Source organism: Marmota monax, unplaced genomic scaffold (assembly GCF_021218885.2).
Source record: "Marmota monax isolate L192 unplaced genomic scaffold, Marmota_monax_Labrador192_F-V1.1 WCK01_AAM20220418_F8-fsc00014, whole genome shotgun sequence".
NCBI lineage: Eukaryota > Metazoa > Chordata > Mammalia > Rodentia > Sciuridae > Marmota > Marmota monax.
This window is the reverse complement of record NW_026695222.1, coordinates 21,444,988-21,459,118: the sequence shown is the minus strand read 5'-3', so window position 1 is coordinate 21,459,118 and position 14,131 is coordinate 21,444,988. Positions and strand designations below refer to the sequence as shown.

The 14,131-nt window shown below is 36.1% G+C and overlaps 1 protein-coding gene across 6 annotated transcripts in view; it reads left to right on the top strand.

Annotated features, from left to right (window-relative positions):
• Chd6 (chromodomain helicase DNA binding protein 6) overlaps positions 1 to 14,131 on the top strand; it is a 237,637-nt gene that overhangs the window by 45,825 nt on the left and 177,681 nt on the right. The gene's annotated exons all lie outside the window — the stretch shown is intronic.

The window sequence follows — 14,131 nt, the reverse complement described above, 5'->3', positions numbered from 1 at the left end:
ATTTATTTTTCAGTTTTAAGTGGACACAACATCTTTATTTTTTTGTGGTGCTGAGGATAGAATTCAGTGCTACTAATTGCATTGAATCTGCTTAGTGCTTGTGGTAGTATGGTCATTTTGACAATATTAATTCTGCCTATCCAAGAACATGGAGATCTTTTCATTTTCTAAGGTCATCTTTAATTTCTTTCTGTAGTGTTCTGTAGTTTTCACTGTAGAGGTCTTTTACCTCTTTTGTTAGGTTGATTCCCAAATATTTATTTTCTTTGAGGTTATTGTGAATGGGATAATTTTCCTAATTTCTCTTTCAGTTGATTCATCATTGGTATATAAGAATGCAGTTGATTTATGGGTGTTAATTTTATATCCTGCTGCTTTGCTGAATTCACTTATGAGTTCAAGAAGATTTCTGGTGGAGTTTTTGGGTCTTCGAATATAGAATCATGTTGTCAGCAAATACGGATAGTTTGAGTTCTTCTTTCCCTATTTGTATCCCTTTAATTTCTTTCTATTGCTCTGGCTAGAATTTCCAGGAGTATGTTGAAAAAAAGGGTGAAAGAAGGCATCCCTGACTTGTTCCAGTTTTTAGAGGGAATGCTTTCAATTTTTCTCCATTTAGAATGATGTTAGTCTTGGGTTTAGCATATATAGCTTTTACAATGTTGAGGTATGTTCCTGTTATCCCTAGTTTTTCTAGTGTTTTGAACATGAATGGATGCTGGGTTTTTTTCAAATGCTTTTTCTGTGTCTATTGAGATAATCATGTGATTCCTGTCTTTGAGTCTATTGATATGATTAATTATGTTTATTGATTTCTCTGTATGTTGAACCAGTCTTTCATCCCTGGGATGAATCCCACTTGACCATGGTGCACTATCTTTTTAATATTTTTTTTGTATGTGATTTGCCAGTATTTTATTAGGAATTTTTACATTTGTGTTCATCAGGGATATTGGTTTAAAATTTTCTTTCCTTGATGTGTCTGTCTATTTTGGGTATCAAGGTGGTCTAGCTTCATAGAATGAGTTTGGAAGGGTTCCCTCCTTTCCTGTTTCATGGGTTAATTTTAGGAGGATTGATATTAGCTCCTCTTTAAAGGTCTGGTAGAACTCAGGTGAGAACCCATTTGATCCTGGGCTTTTCTTGGTTGGTAGGCTTTTGATAGCATCTTCTATTTCATTGCTTGATTTGATCTGTTTAAATTTTCTTTGTCCTCCTGATTCAATTTGTGTGGGGCATAAATATTTACTACTATTAGCTCTTGTTGATTCCCTTAACCAGTATGAAATGTCTTTCGTTTTCCTTTCTGATTAACTTTGGTTTAAAGTCTACTTTATCTGATATGAAGATAGAAACCCCTGATTATTTCCGAGATCCATGTGAATGATATGTTTTTTTTCCCATCTTTGTACCTTCAGTCTGTGGATGTCTTTGCCTATGAGGTGAGTCTCTTGGATACAGCATATTGTTGGCCCCTTTTTTTAGTCTAGTCTGTCTTTAAAAAAATTTTTTTAAAGTTGTTATAATTAGTTATACATGACAGTAGATTTCATTTTGATGTATTATATACAAATGGAGCACAACTCCTCATTTCTCTTGCTGTACATGGTACAGTCACACCAGTAATGTAATCATACATGTATATAGGGTACTAATATTTGTCTCATTCCACTGTCCTTCCCGCCCCCACACTCCCTCTACTCCCCTCACTCCCCTCTGTCCAATCCAAAGCTCCTTAATTCTTCCCCACTATCCCCCCTCCAGTATGTATCAGCATCTACTTATCAGAGAAAGCATTTGGCCTTTGGTCTTTTGGATTTGGCTTAGTTTGCGTAGCATGATATTCTCCACCTCCATCCATTTACCTGCAAATGCCATAATTTCATTTTTCTTTTAGACTGAGAAATATTCCATTGTGTAGATACATCACATTTCTTCTTTATTCATCTGTTGAATGGTATCTACGTTGGTTCCATAGTTTAGCTATTGTGAATTGAGTTGGTTCACTACAGCATGCTGATTTTAAGTCCTTTGGGTAAAAACTGAGGAGTGGGACAGCTGGGTCAAATGGTTGTTCATTCCAAGTTTTCTGAGGATTCTCCATATTGCTTTGCATAGTGGTTGCACCAGTTTGCAGTCCCACCAGCAATGTATGAGTGTACCTTTTTCCCCAAATCCTCACCAATACTTATTATTGCTTGTATTCTTGATAATTGGCATTCGACTGGAGTGAGATGAAATCTTAGAGTAGTTTTGATTTTCATTTCTCTTATTGATAGAGATGATGAATATTTTTTCATGTTTGCAGTATGTTTTTTGATGAGTTTAGGCCATTTACATTCATTGTTATTATTGAGATATGATATTTATTCCCTATCATTTTGATTTTTTTGTCTGGTTTTTAATTGAATTAGTCTCTTCATTGATTCACTATTCTTTTGGTGTAGTTCCTCCCTTTTTGGTCTTCACTTTTCTTTTTAATTTCTTCTTCATGAAATATCTTTTGGGGTATACCAAGTATTGAACTCAGGGGTACTCAACCACTGAGCCCACATCCTCAGCCCTATTTTGTATTTTATTTAGAGACAGGGTCTCACCAAGTTGCATAGCCCCTTTTTGCTGAGGCTTGCTTTGAACTCACAATCCTTCTATCTCAGCCTCCTAAAATGCAGGGATTACAGGTGTGCACCACTGTGCCTGGCTTCTTCATGAATTATTCATGAATTATTTTATTGAGTATGTTTTGTAATGGAGGCTTTCTAGTTGTGAATTCTTTTAACTTTTGTTTATCATGGTAGGTTTTTATTTCACCATCAATTCTGAAGCTTAATTTGGCTGACATCTATTTTCTTCCAGCGTTTGATGTATATTATTCCAAGACCTTCTAGCCTTGATGGTCTGGGTTGAGAGATCAGCTGAGACCCAGATTGGTTTTCCTCTAAATGTTACCGTTTTTGTTTTTTGTTTTTCCTGGTAATCTTTAAAATTCTATCCTTATTCTGAATGTTAGGCATTTTCATAGTTCTGTGCCTTGGTGTGGGTTTGTTGTAATTTTGTATATTTGGGGTCCTACAAGCCTTCTGTATTTGATTTTCCATTTCATTCTTCAGGTTTGGTGGGAAATTTTATGATATTATTTCAATGAAAAGATTGTACATTCCTTTTGTTTGTATCTCCAATCCTTCATCTATCCCAGTAAAACTTAAATTTGGTCTTTTCAGGTTATCCTGTATTTATTTTTTTAATTTTTTGTTGTTGTTGTATTTTTCTTTATACCTTTATTTTATTTATTTATATGTGGTGCTGAGGTTCGAACCCAGTGCCTCACACATGCTAGGCAAGCACTCTACCACTGAGCTACAGCCCCAGCCCTATCCCGTATTTCTTGCAGGTTCTGTTAATGGTCTCTTAACATCTTTTCTCCACGGTTAACTTTGTTATATTTTGTCTTCATTGCCTGAAACTCTGTCTTCCAAGTGATCTAGTCTGTTAGTGATGCTTTCTCTTTTTTTTTTTTTTTTTTTTTTGAGAGAGAGAGAGAAAGGTTTATTTATTTATTTATTTTTTAGTTCTCGGCAGACACAACACCTTTGCTTGTGTGTGGCGGGCCACACACATGCCAGGAGAGCGCGCTACCACTTGAGCCACATCCCCAGCCCGTTGGTGATGTTTTCAATTGAAGTTTTAATTTGGTTTACTGATTCCTTCATTATGAGGATTTCTGCTTTTCTTTTCTTTTCTTTTTTTTTTTCAGAATCTCTCTTTATTGAAGGGATTTCAATAAAGATTCTGATTTCACTCTTTATATCGTCCAACTATGTACATTCTAAACTCCTCTTCTGACATTTCTTCCCCTGTGGTTTTGATGGATTCTGTTATTGGAGTACCTTGGTTTGTTTGGGGCAATTTGATCCTGTGCTTTTTCATGTTGTTTGTGTGTCTACCCAACTAACAGTGTAGATCTGAGGCAGTAGAGTTCCTATCCTGTGGACTAATAGTGTCCCTGAAGATTTCCAGTACCTCACTGTTTAGGGAGAGACAAGTAATAACAACAAACAATGCAAACAATATACAGTATTAAACCAAATAGTTCCTACTGTGACATCTACAATATTAATTATCACAATAAACAGAAATGATATGACCCATAATTGCCTACAATAAAAACAGGAAGTTTGCAAAAGGGTTTACAGTTTCATTTAGTGGACAGGGAAAGAACAGAAATGATATAGAATGTGATAATTATGAAAGAACAGAAGTAATATAGGATGTGATGATTATGAGAGAGGAGGAGAGAAGATAGAAGTAAAAAATTAAAGGATGAGTGAAAGAACAATAGAGATTGACTAATAGTGGAAGAAAAAAGAGAAAGAATCAAGGGAAACAGGTAAGAGAAAAAGTAAATATAGTAAAAAATTTTTTTAAAAAAGTATCCAAAACAAAACTAAAACATACTAATTAAACATCCTAGTCCTCAAAAAACTAATCCATGAAAAATAACTGGCTTCAAAAGTGCTAGAAATGCGAAAAAAATATGAATATGTATAAATGTCCACGTACCATCGAGGTTACAGTTAAACAGAAAAAAAGGATTAAAAAAAGAAAAAGCTTGATTAAAAGTTAAAGAATTCTTTCCGTTGGAGTTCAAAAGATTCTCAGTTTCTCAGTAGTTTTAGGTGGGGTCATCTGGATTGTAATGCTCTGTGCTCCTGATTGCTGGATCAAGAGAGGTAATCCCATAGGTGGAATTCCTGGAGGCAGGGTTTAGGTTTAGGTGGACTCCAGGCTCTTTACTGAATGCCAGTTGGTCTGGAGATTTTAAATCAGTGCACCTCCATCATCCAGTATGCTGTTCCACACTAGAAGGCTGTATCTCAGGGATTTCGTGTGTGTTCCACTTGTATGGTGGGGGAGCCAATTCTTAGTTCCCTATGTCACCTGCGGACCTCACATTTCCTGGTCTCAGGTTCAGTCTCCAGTCTCTCTTGTCCCTGCCATTCTGAATTCCCAGCCAGATGTGTCTCTCCCAGCTGGTCCTGCAAGCAGCTGGATTGGAGAGCTAGGTTGATTTCCATGACCAGTTGTCCCCTGTGTAAAGCTCTCTTTGATTTTCTCCTGGTCACTTAAGCACATTTTATGCGTGCAGTGTGTGTTTACTGGGCCTGTATTTCAGGCCAAACTCAGGTTTGCCAGGAATCCACTCCCTCAGCTGCCAGGCACCAAGGCTGCAAGATGTTTTCTTCTTTTGTCCTCCGCATACCACCTGAAGAGATGACGGCTTCTTTCCCTTACAAAGACATTGTACAGCAAGCCTTTTAGATTTGTCTGGCATTGTCCTGATCTCTCAGTGCTCCATACCCAGACACACCTTGGGCCTCCTACAAATGTGGGTTCCTTTAATTCTCTTATCTCTCCACTTTGCTCGCACATGGACCACTCTGACTGGTGCTTTTGGGACCCACCACAACAGTGGCTGTGCCACTGGGGGTTTTTTCCTTATTATATCCAACTCCTGAGTCCCCCATCTGCTTTAAATGTCCAGCTTTAAATTCCAGTAAAGCACCCTCCTCCACCCCACTTTTTGTGGTTGTTGTTGTTCACCCACCTTGCGGAGAAGCTGCTTGTCTGCTTTCTTGGTTTCACACCAAGGAGCAGCAAGAAAAGCAACTTCCTCTATTCCATCATCTTGAAAACTATATCTCGTAACTCTTTAAAAAAATTTTTTTTGTAGTTATAGATGGACAGAGTGCCTGTATTTATTTTTATGTAGTGCTAAGGATCAAACCCAGTGCCTCACACATGCTAGGCAAGTGCTCTACCACTGAGCTACAGCCCCAGCCTTCTCATAACTCTTAATAATCAATTTAGTGCCAAACAAACCACATTCCTCTCCTTTGCCATTGAAACCCTTTTCTTTAGGCAGTGTTAAACAGCCTTGACATTCTCCTTATCAAAATATTTGAATACCAGAGAGTGGTTTTACAGTCAAACCAACTCAACCTTCTGTCTCATTGGGAGCAAGAAATTGTTTTCTGTGGAAGGTTTGTATAGTATTTTTATTTTTCTGTTGCTGTCACAAAGAGGGTGGAAGGTCCTTTTTTTTTTCCTTTCATCTTACAGAAATGTTTTTTATATAGTTACTTCTTAAACTATTTTAATTGGAAATAAAGGGAAATTTGTTAAGATGAATTTTGGAGAGATTGCTATTGTTTTTATCTGCCTGGAATTCTCTAGTAGCAGTTAATGCTTGTTTTAGGTATCTGAGAACTAGAAATCTTTGTTTCTTCTGTGTAATGGTGTTTGTCCTAGAATTGCTGTTTTTAAGATTCTTTTCCAGAATTAAAAGCTTAAAACTTCTAGGCTGAGAGAACTCATGTAGAGTTTAATAAGATGTGTTAGTTCACACCCGCACATTGGGCCCAGCCTAATGTAAAACAGGGAATCCTGGGAAGCCACAGCATGCCAAGGTGTTTTCATGGTGCATCTCTGTCACTGCCAGTGCTGTTCCATTGCTTTTGTGTTCCTTTCCTTAGTTGTTGCCTGGTTGACCACAAATGAATTTTTGCTAGGATAATCTGGGATAGAAGAAAGCATTTTCCATCTTTAAACAGCAGCCAAGGGTAGCTGTGATTTCTGTTTATTTGATATACATACTGTCCTGTCTTTAACTTGGTTGACAATTCATTGAGGAATGAGGGTCTTTAACAGATACTACTGAATCATTGTTAATTCTTTAGAAAGGAGTAAATTCATTGTTTGAAACAAGTCATAGTCTTACTTACTTTCTAAAGAAACAAAAGTCTTTTTCTCAACAGTCTGTTTAAGACAATAAACATTCCCTGTCTGTCCAGCAGATTACCTAAACTTCTAAAATTGTTCTATTGTTTTTTCATCCATTTTGCTCTACTCAGCACTTAGATTTGATTGTATTCTTCCCACCATCATGGTTCACAACTTTGTCTTTTTAACTAGGTAAAGAATTTCACTCAAACAAGTGTGGTTTTGTTTGTTTGTTTGTTTTACCATAAAGGTACTGAGAATGCTCATAAGCTTTTGGATGTAGGGAAACCATGACCCTTGGATCCATAAGGGCTGATTTGAAATTCTGTGTGTCTTGTATAGTGGTCTGCATGTCTTATTGACACCTTCTATCTGTGGAAGTTCTTGAATGATTGCTGCCATATTTTCTAGACATGTCTCCTGGCCTCAAGAATCCTTCCCTCTTCCCCTTTCACTTAGGTGTATTTCAACTAAATAATTCAGACAGTATCCTTCCAGGGGAGAAAGGAGAAATGGGAGTCCATATAAAACATTACATTAGCGGGTGAGAATTAGTGTAGCATGCTTTAATCCCTGTGTTTCAGATTGTTTTAGTTGCACTTAGAAAGTAGTGTAGTAGGTTGAAGCATTGGTCTCTATTCTTCACCCTCCTGAAATAGTTTTCTGCATCCATACCCGGCCATAACTTTATGGTGGATAGAATTATGTTCCTGCTTCTTGATTTTGACTTGCTCTGGCCCAGTGGGATGTTAGTAAACAAGATGAGGACAGAGGATCGAGGTGTGCTTGTGCTAACAGGCTTATTCTCTAGTTCCTTTGCCAATACCATGAGAAGAAAGTAGCTGTAGGCCCTTCAGCCTAGGTCTCAGCTTGGAGGTCTCAGAACAGAGCTGTTCCAGGAGACTTGTAGCTTAATGTAGTACCAACCCAACTTAGATGACTGAGTGGAAGTAAAATTCTTTTTGTATGATTTTGTGGTATTTTTTTCAGCATTATTGTGGCAGTAGATGATTAATACAAACATCGTGTTGGATCCAGGGCTTCAGTAAGCAGGTTTTCTCTGATGGTTTCTTTAGCATTTTGCCATTTACAAGACTCCCTGTGTCTCAGTCCCACCCACTGGTTTCCTTATCTGCCTTTTGCTCTCTTTTATTTTCTGTTTTCTGCTTACTTATGCATGCTCCCTCTTAGCTTTTCCATGCCTAAGGCCCCACATGGATCATTCAAAGTTAAGAAGCAGCAGTTGTTTTTGTTTTTCAACTCCAGAAATGTTGACTATTTAGGCATTGACTGCTCAAACATGCCCATCTTATTCAATTAGATGTAGCTATGGGTGTGTTGAGAGAAGGGAGTTTTATTTAGTGCCGAGGACTGCCTTGTTAAGAGAGACCATGAATATGTGGAAACTTAGTGACTGACAATTGGACACAGAGTTAAATGTCATCGTTATATGTTCCATGGAGTAGAGTATTAAAGTTTGTCAGTTTCCAGGCTGAACATTTCTTTCCTCACCAGAGGAGACTCTTTAAACTTTGTTTTTGCAAGCTTTTACTTTTCTAGCTACATTCTGTTTTTCTGTTCTCTAGTTCTAAAATACTAACCTTATGGTATAAATTCCAAGAATGAACCTTCTTCAAGGGAAAATATGAGGAGAAGAGATCTTCTAGAGGAAGGAAAGCTAACTCATCTTTAAGGTCTCTAGTTGTTCCCCAAACCAAAACCTACGAAGGAGTCAAGAAGAAAATAAGTCAGCTTATTCTGAAGATTTAGGTACTTGGGCTATTGCATTGCATTTTTGTATAATACGAGAGGCTGTTTCCATCTTGTTAGTATACAGAAATAAGTTTATTTTTTATATATTGATTTTATGTCCTGAGATCTTATTATACTAATTGACTAATTCTAAAAGTTCTTTTTGGTAGATTCTTTGTAATTTCTATGTTGATAGTTGATGTCAAGTGTAAACAGCCTTTTTATAAAGTGCTTTTTGTTTAATCTTTATGCCTTCAATTTCTTTTTCATGGCTTATTGCATTGGTTAAGACCCCTCAGTATAATGTCAAGGTTAAACATCCTTCCTTTGTCCCTGAATTTGGGGGAGAATAATTCCAACCAATTAACTGTAGGTGTTCTTGTCAATGCCTTTTTTCAGGTTGAGGAAGTTCTCTTTTGTTCTTAGTTTGCTGAGAGTTTTTATCACAGATGAATATTGAATTTTGTTAGTCGTTTTTATGTATCTATTCAAATGATAGAATGGTGTTTTTTTTCTCTATAGTCTGGTGATATGGTGAATTACATTGATAGATGTTTGAAGACTGAGTATTCCCAGGATATACATCACTTGATCTGATGTGTTATTTGTTTTTATAAATCACTATATTCAGTTTGCTAGTGTTTTGTTAAGTTAGAGTTTAGTGTCTTTTTTTTTTTTTTTTTCAATTTTTCTTTGATCTGTGGTTTCTGGTATTGCCTTTACTAGGTTTGGTGTCAGAGTGGGGCTGGGCTCAAAACATGAAGTAGGAAGTGTTTTTTCCTTTCTGTCTTCAAGAAGGGTTTTTGTAAAATTGTAAAATTATTTCTTCCTTAAATACTTGATGAAATTCTCCAGTTAAGCCATCTGGGCCTGGCTTTTCTTTGTATGAGGGCTTTTAACTATGAATTCACCTTTTTTTTTAAGTTGTAGATTGACATAATACTTTCATTTATTTTATTTTTATATAGTGCTGAGGTTTGAACCAAGTGCCTCACATGTGCTAGGTAAGCGTTCTACCACTGAGCTATAACCCCAGCCCCAAATTAACCATTTTTAACTAGATGCAAGACTGTTCAGGCCCTCTATTTCTTGAGTAAGCTTTGTAGCTTGTGTCAAAAATTTATCTAATTAATATAAGTTGTTCAAATTTATAGACATAAAGTTGTTAATACTCTGTTGTTATACTCTCTTAATCTTGGTTTGGTAATTTATGTCTTTTCTCATTTTTCCCCCTTCTATCATTTTGCCTAAACACTTATCCATTTTATTGATTTTATTTTTCTCTAAAATAACATACTTTTATTAATTTTTTAAACCATTTTTTGGTCTCAATTTTGTTGATTTATTATTCATGATTTTGTCTCCTTGTTTTGGGTTTAATTTGGCCTCTGTGTGTAGTTTTTTCTATGGAAGCTTAATTGATTTGTGATTTTTCTAATATAAGCCTTTAATGCTATTAACTTCTCTAACTACTGCTTAAATTGCTTTCCATAAATGTTTATATGTCATGATTATCATACATTAAAAATATTTTCTAATTTCCCTTAGTACTTTCCATTTTAATCCATGTGTTGTTTAGAAGTTTTTCCACATATTTATGGACTTTCCATGTATCTTTCTGATTTTGATTTCAAATTTAATTCCTTTTTAGTAAGAGAATATTCTTTAGTAGAGTTTCAGTCCTTTTACATTTATCGAACTCTATTTTATGGCCAATAGTGTAGGCTACATTGGTCATTGTTCCATGTATACTTGAAAAGATGGTTTTATAGAGTGCTCTCATTGAGTAGAATTTTCTATAAATGTTAATTAGTTCAAGTAGGTTAATAGTGTTTTTTATATGTTTTATATTTTTACAGATACCTCCTGCTTGTTTTATGGATTACCTTAAAAGAGGAGTGTTGAGTCCAAAACATTTAGAATATGTACGTTTCTTTCAGTTTGATCAGTTTTTACTTCATTTGCATTGAAGCTCTGTTGTCAGTTGCATACATATTAAGGGTTGTTGTATCTTTTTTTTTTTTTTTTAATTTTTTGTAGTTGTAGATGGACAGCATGCCTTTATTTTATTTGTTTATTTTTATGTGGTGCTAAGGACTGAATCCAGGGCCTCACACGTGGTTAGGCAAGTGCTCTTTTCACTGAACTACAGCCCCAGCCCCTGTTGTATCTTCTTGATTAACTGACCCCTTTATCACTGTATAATGGCTTTGTATTGCTTTTAATATTTCTTTTCTTTCTTTCTTTCTTTTTTTTTTAAGTTTGCTATCTTTAGTTTTATGCAGTGCTAAGGATCAAACACAATGCCTCACATGTGCTAGGCAACTGCTCTGCCACTGAGCTATAGCCCTAGCCCCTCTATTGCTTTTAAATTTCTTCTTGTCAGGTCTACTTTGTCTGATATTAAGGTAGCTTCTTTAGCTTTCTTTTGATTAGTATTGGCATGGTGTATCTTTTTCCATTATCTTACATGTAATCTGTTAAAGTGTTCAAAGTGGAGTTCTTATACAAAGCATGTAACTGAGTGTGTGATGATCTCTGCCACATTTAATCTTACCTGTTCCCTCTTTCCTCTTTATTCTTTTTTTAAAAAAAATATTTTTATTTTTTAGGTGTAGATGGACACAACACAATGCCCTTATTTTTATGTGGTGCTGAGAATCGAACCCAGGTCCCGCCCATGCTAGGGGAGTGCTCTACCGCTGAGCCACAATCCCAGCCCTTTCCTCTTTATTCTTGCTTTTAGGTAGAATTAAAAAATTTTTCCATTTTATCTCTATTATTGGTATATTAGCTGTACCTCCTTAAAAAAAAATCAGTGATTTTCCTTGGGTTTACAACATACACTACAACGTAACTTCACATATTATTATAGTTCCATATGAAGTGTAAGATCCTAACAACATAATAAGCTTCTGATTTTTTTTCTTTCTACCCCTGTATGATGTTGTTGTTGAACATTTTATCATTTATAAACTCTACAATACACTATTACTATTTTTACTTTAGGCAGTTATCTTTTAGAAAAACATCTTTTACATTACTCCCATTTTTGCCATTTCTGGAGCTGTTCACTTCATATAGATCCTGATTTTTGTCTGATGTCATATGCCTTCTACTTGAAGAACTTTCTTTATCATTTATCATGTCTTGGAGTGCAGATGTGCTGATACTTAATTTCCTCAGCATTTTTGGCCTGATAAGTCATTTTGCCTTCATTTTTTAAAAGATATTTCTGCCGACTGTAGAATTCTGGATTATAAGGTGTTTCTTGTTTTTTATTTTATTTTTTTATTCATATACTTTATAAATGTCACTCCATTTTCGCTTGGATTAGAAAAACTCTGGTGAGTAGTTTTATTTTATTCCACAGGATAGATAGTGTTTTCCCCTGTGACAGCTTTTAAGATTTCCTTTTTCATTTTGACTTTTAGCAGTTAACAATGAAGCATCTTGGGCTGGGGTTGTGGCTCAGTGGTAGAATGCTTGCCTAGCATGTGAGGCACTGGGTTCAATTCTCAGCACCACATACCAATAAATAAATAAAATTAAAAAAAAAAAACAATGAAGCATCTAGGGGTGTGCGTGTGTGAGTATGTAGGGGTACTGGGATCTAACCCAGGGGCTCATGCATGATAGGCAAGCTTTGTACCACTGAGCTATATTTCCAGTCCTTTTTATTTTGTGAAAGGATCTCACTTAAATTGCTGAGGGTGGCTTTGACTTTGTGGTCTTCCTGCCTTGATCTCCCAAGTAATAGGGATAAGGCATGTGTGTTCTATATTATATGTACTTGTATGCTGTTAGTTTATTTATGCATTCTGTAGGGTTCTCTGAGATTCTTTGATCTGTGGTTTGATGATTTTTGAAAAATTCTCAGCCTCCCCCCACTCCCCCAATATTGTTTCTGATTTGGTGTCCTCCCTCTTCCTTCTCCCTCCAGGGATTACGATTACATGTACATGATATCATTTGATCATTTCATAGCTCTTCAATGTTCTGTGTGCCTCCCAACCCCCGCTCCTTTTTTTCTGTTTGTATTTCATTTTGGGGTTTCTGATGACCTATCTTCAAGTACACTGATTTTGTTTTTCCTTGGCTGTGTTATGTTCTTATGAGTCTATCAAAGAAATTTTCTTCTCTGACGACTAAGAAAAAAATATATCATTTTCATTTGATCCTATTTACATATTCTTTCTGTTGAAGTTTTCCATTTGTTCTTGCATATTGTCTACTAAATTTGTTAACATATTAATCATTGTTATTTAAAATTCCCTGTCTGATATTTACAACATCTGGGTCATTTTAATCTAGGTTCTTTTTCTCCTTTTGCTTTTTAATATATCTTATAATATTTGATCAACTGCTGGACATTTGGGACTGAGATGGACATTAAATATTGATGTTGAGACTACTGCTTTTACATTAGTGGTGAGGCTTTTTTTCTTTTTTGTTTTGGTTTGGTTTTAAGTACTGGGGATTGGAACCAGGGCCTCACACATACTAGGTGAGCATTCTCTACTGAAATACATGCCTAGCCCCTTTTAAAAATTTTATTTTGAGACAGGATCTTGCTAGGTTGTCCAGGCAGGCTGGTTATAGATTTACAATCCTCTTGCCTCGGCATCCAAAAGTAGCTGGGATTTAGGTTTAGTGATGAAGTTTTTTTGTTTTTTGTTTTTGTTTGTTTGTTTTTTTGTTATTTCCCTGGGGGGAGTGGGTCAGATTTATGCATATAGAATACTCAGGACTTGTTTTTCTTTTTATAGGGCATTATGGTTGTATCTAACAGTGGGATTCATTGTTACATATACGCACATACATAAAATGATAACATTATATTTTGGTTAAGTTCCTTCCTCAGTACCTCCCTCAGGATTAGTTAATATTAAGGACTTGGAACATAAATTTACTATTCAGTTATAAAATTTCACATTTCTATATTTTGCTTTTTTCTAACATCCTCAGGAGTCACCTTATGAAGAACTTCCCCTTCTAGTTACCCCCAGAATATCTGAAACTCTTCCTTAGTTTTATCATATCTGATATCAAAAGGAGTTTGAGCAAATCTATATTTCTCACTATACTGTGGTTTCTTTCTTTTCTTCATTGGCAGTACTGGAGATTGAATCCAGGGTACTGCACCACTAAGTTGCCCAGTCTGGCCTCAAAACTGAACTAATGATCCTCCTGCCCCAGCCTCCTGAGTTCCTGGGATTATAGGCATGGGCCACCACTGCACTGTGATTGCTTAAAAGTAGATACAGTATCTTATTCATATTTGGATATCTAGATCTTAAAATTATCTTTAGGTATAATAAATATTATTATTAGAATTGAATTGAGATTTTATTTAATGATTCTTCTTCCTTAGAGATTGACAACACCCCTCCCCCTACCGCTAGGTGAGAAATTGACACCCCCCACCCCCACCCCGCATACACATAATCAACCTGGATGTATCCCTGGGAGGGGGCCTGGGAATGTAGCTTAGCAGTGGAGTGCTTGCCGGGCATTCATGAGGCACTGGATCCTATCTCCAGTAGTCCCCCACTCTGTAAAAGGCACTGGGGTTAGAAGTGAGGGCTGTCTGTGGATG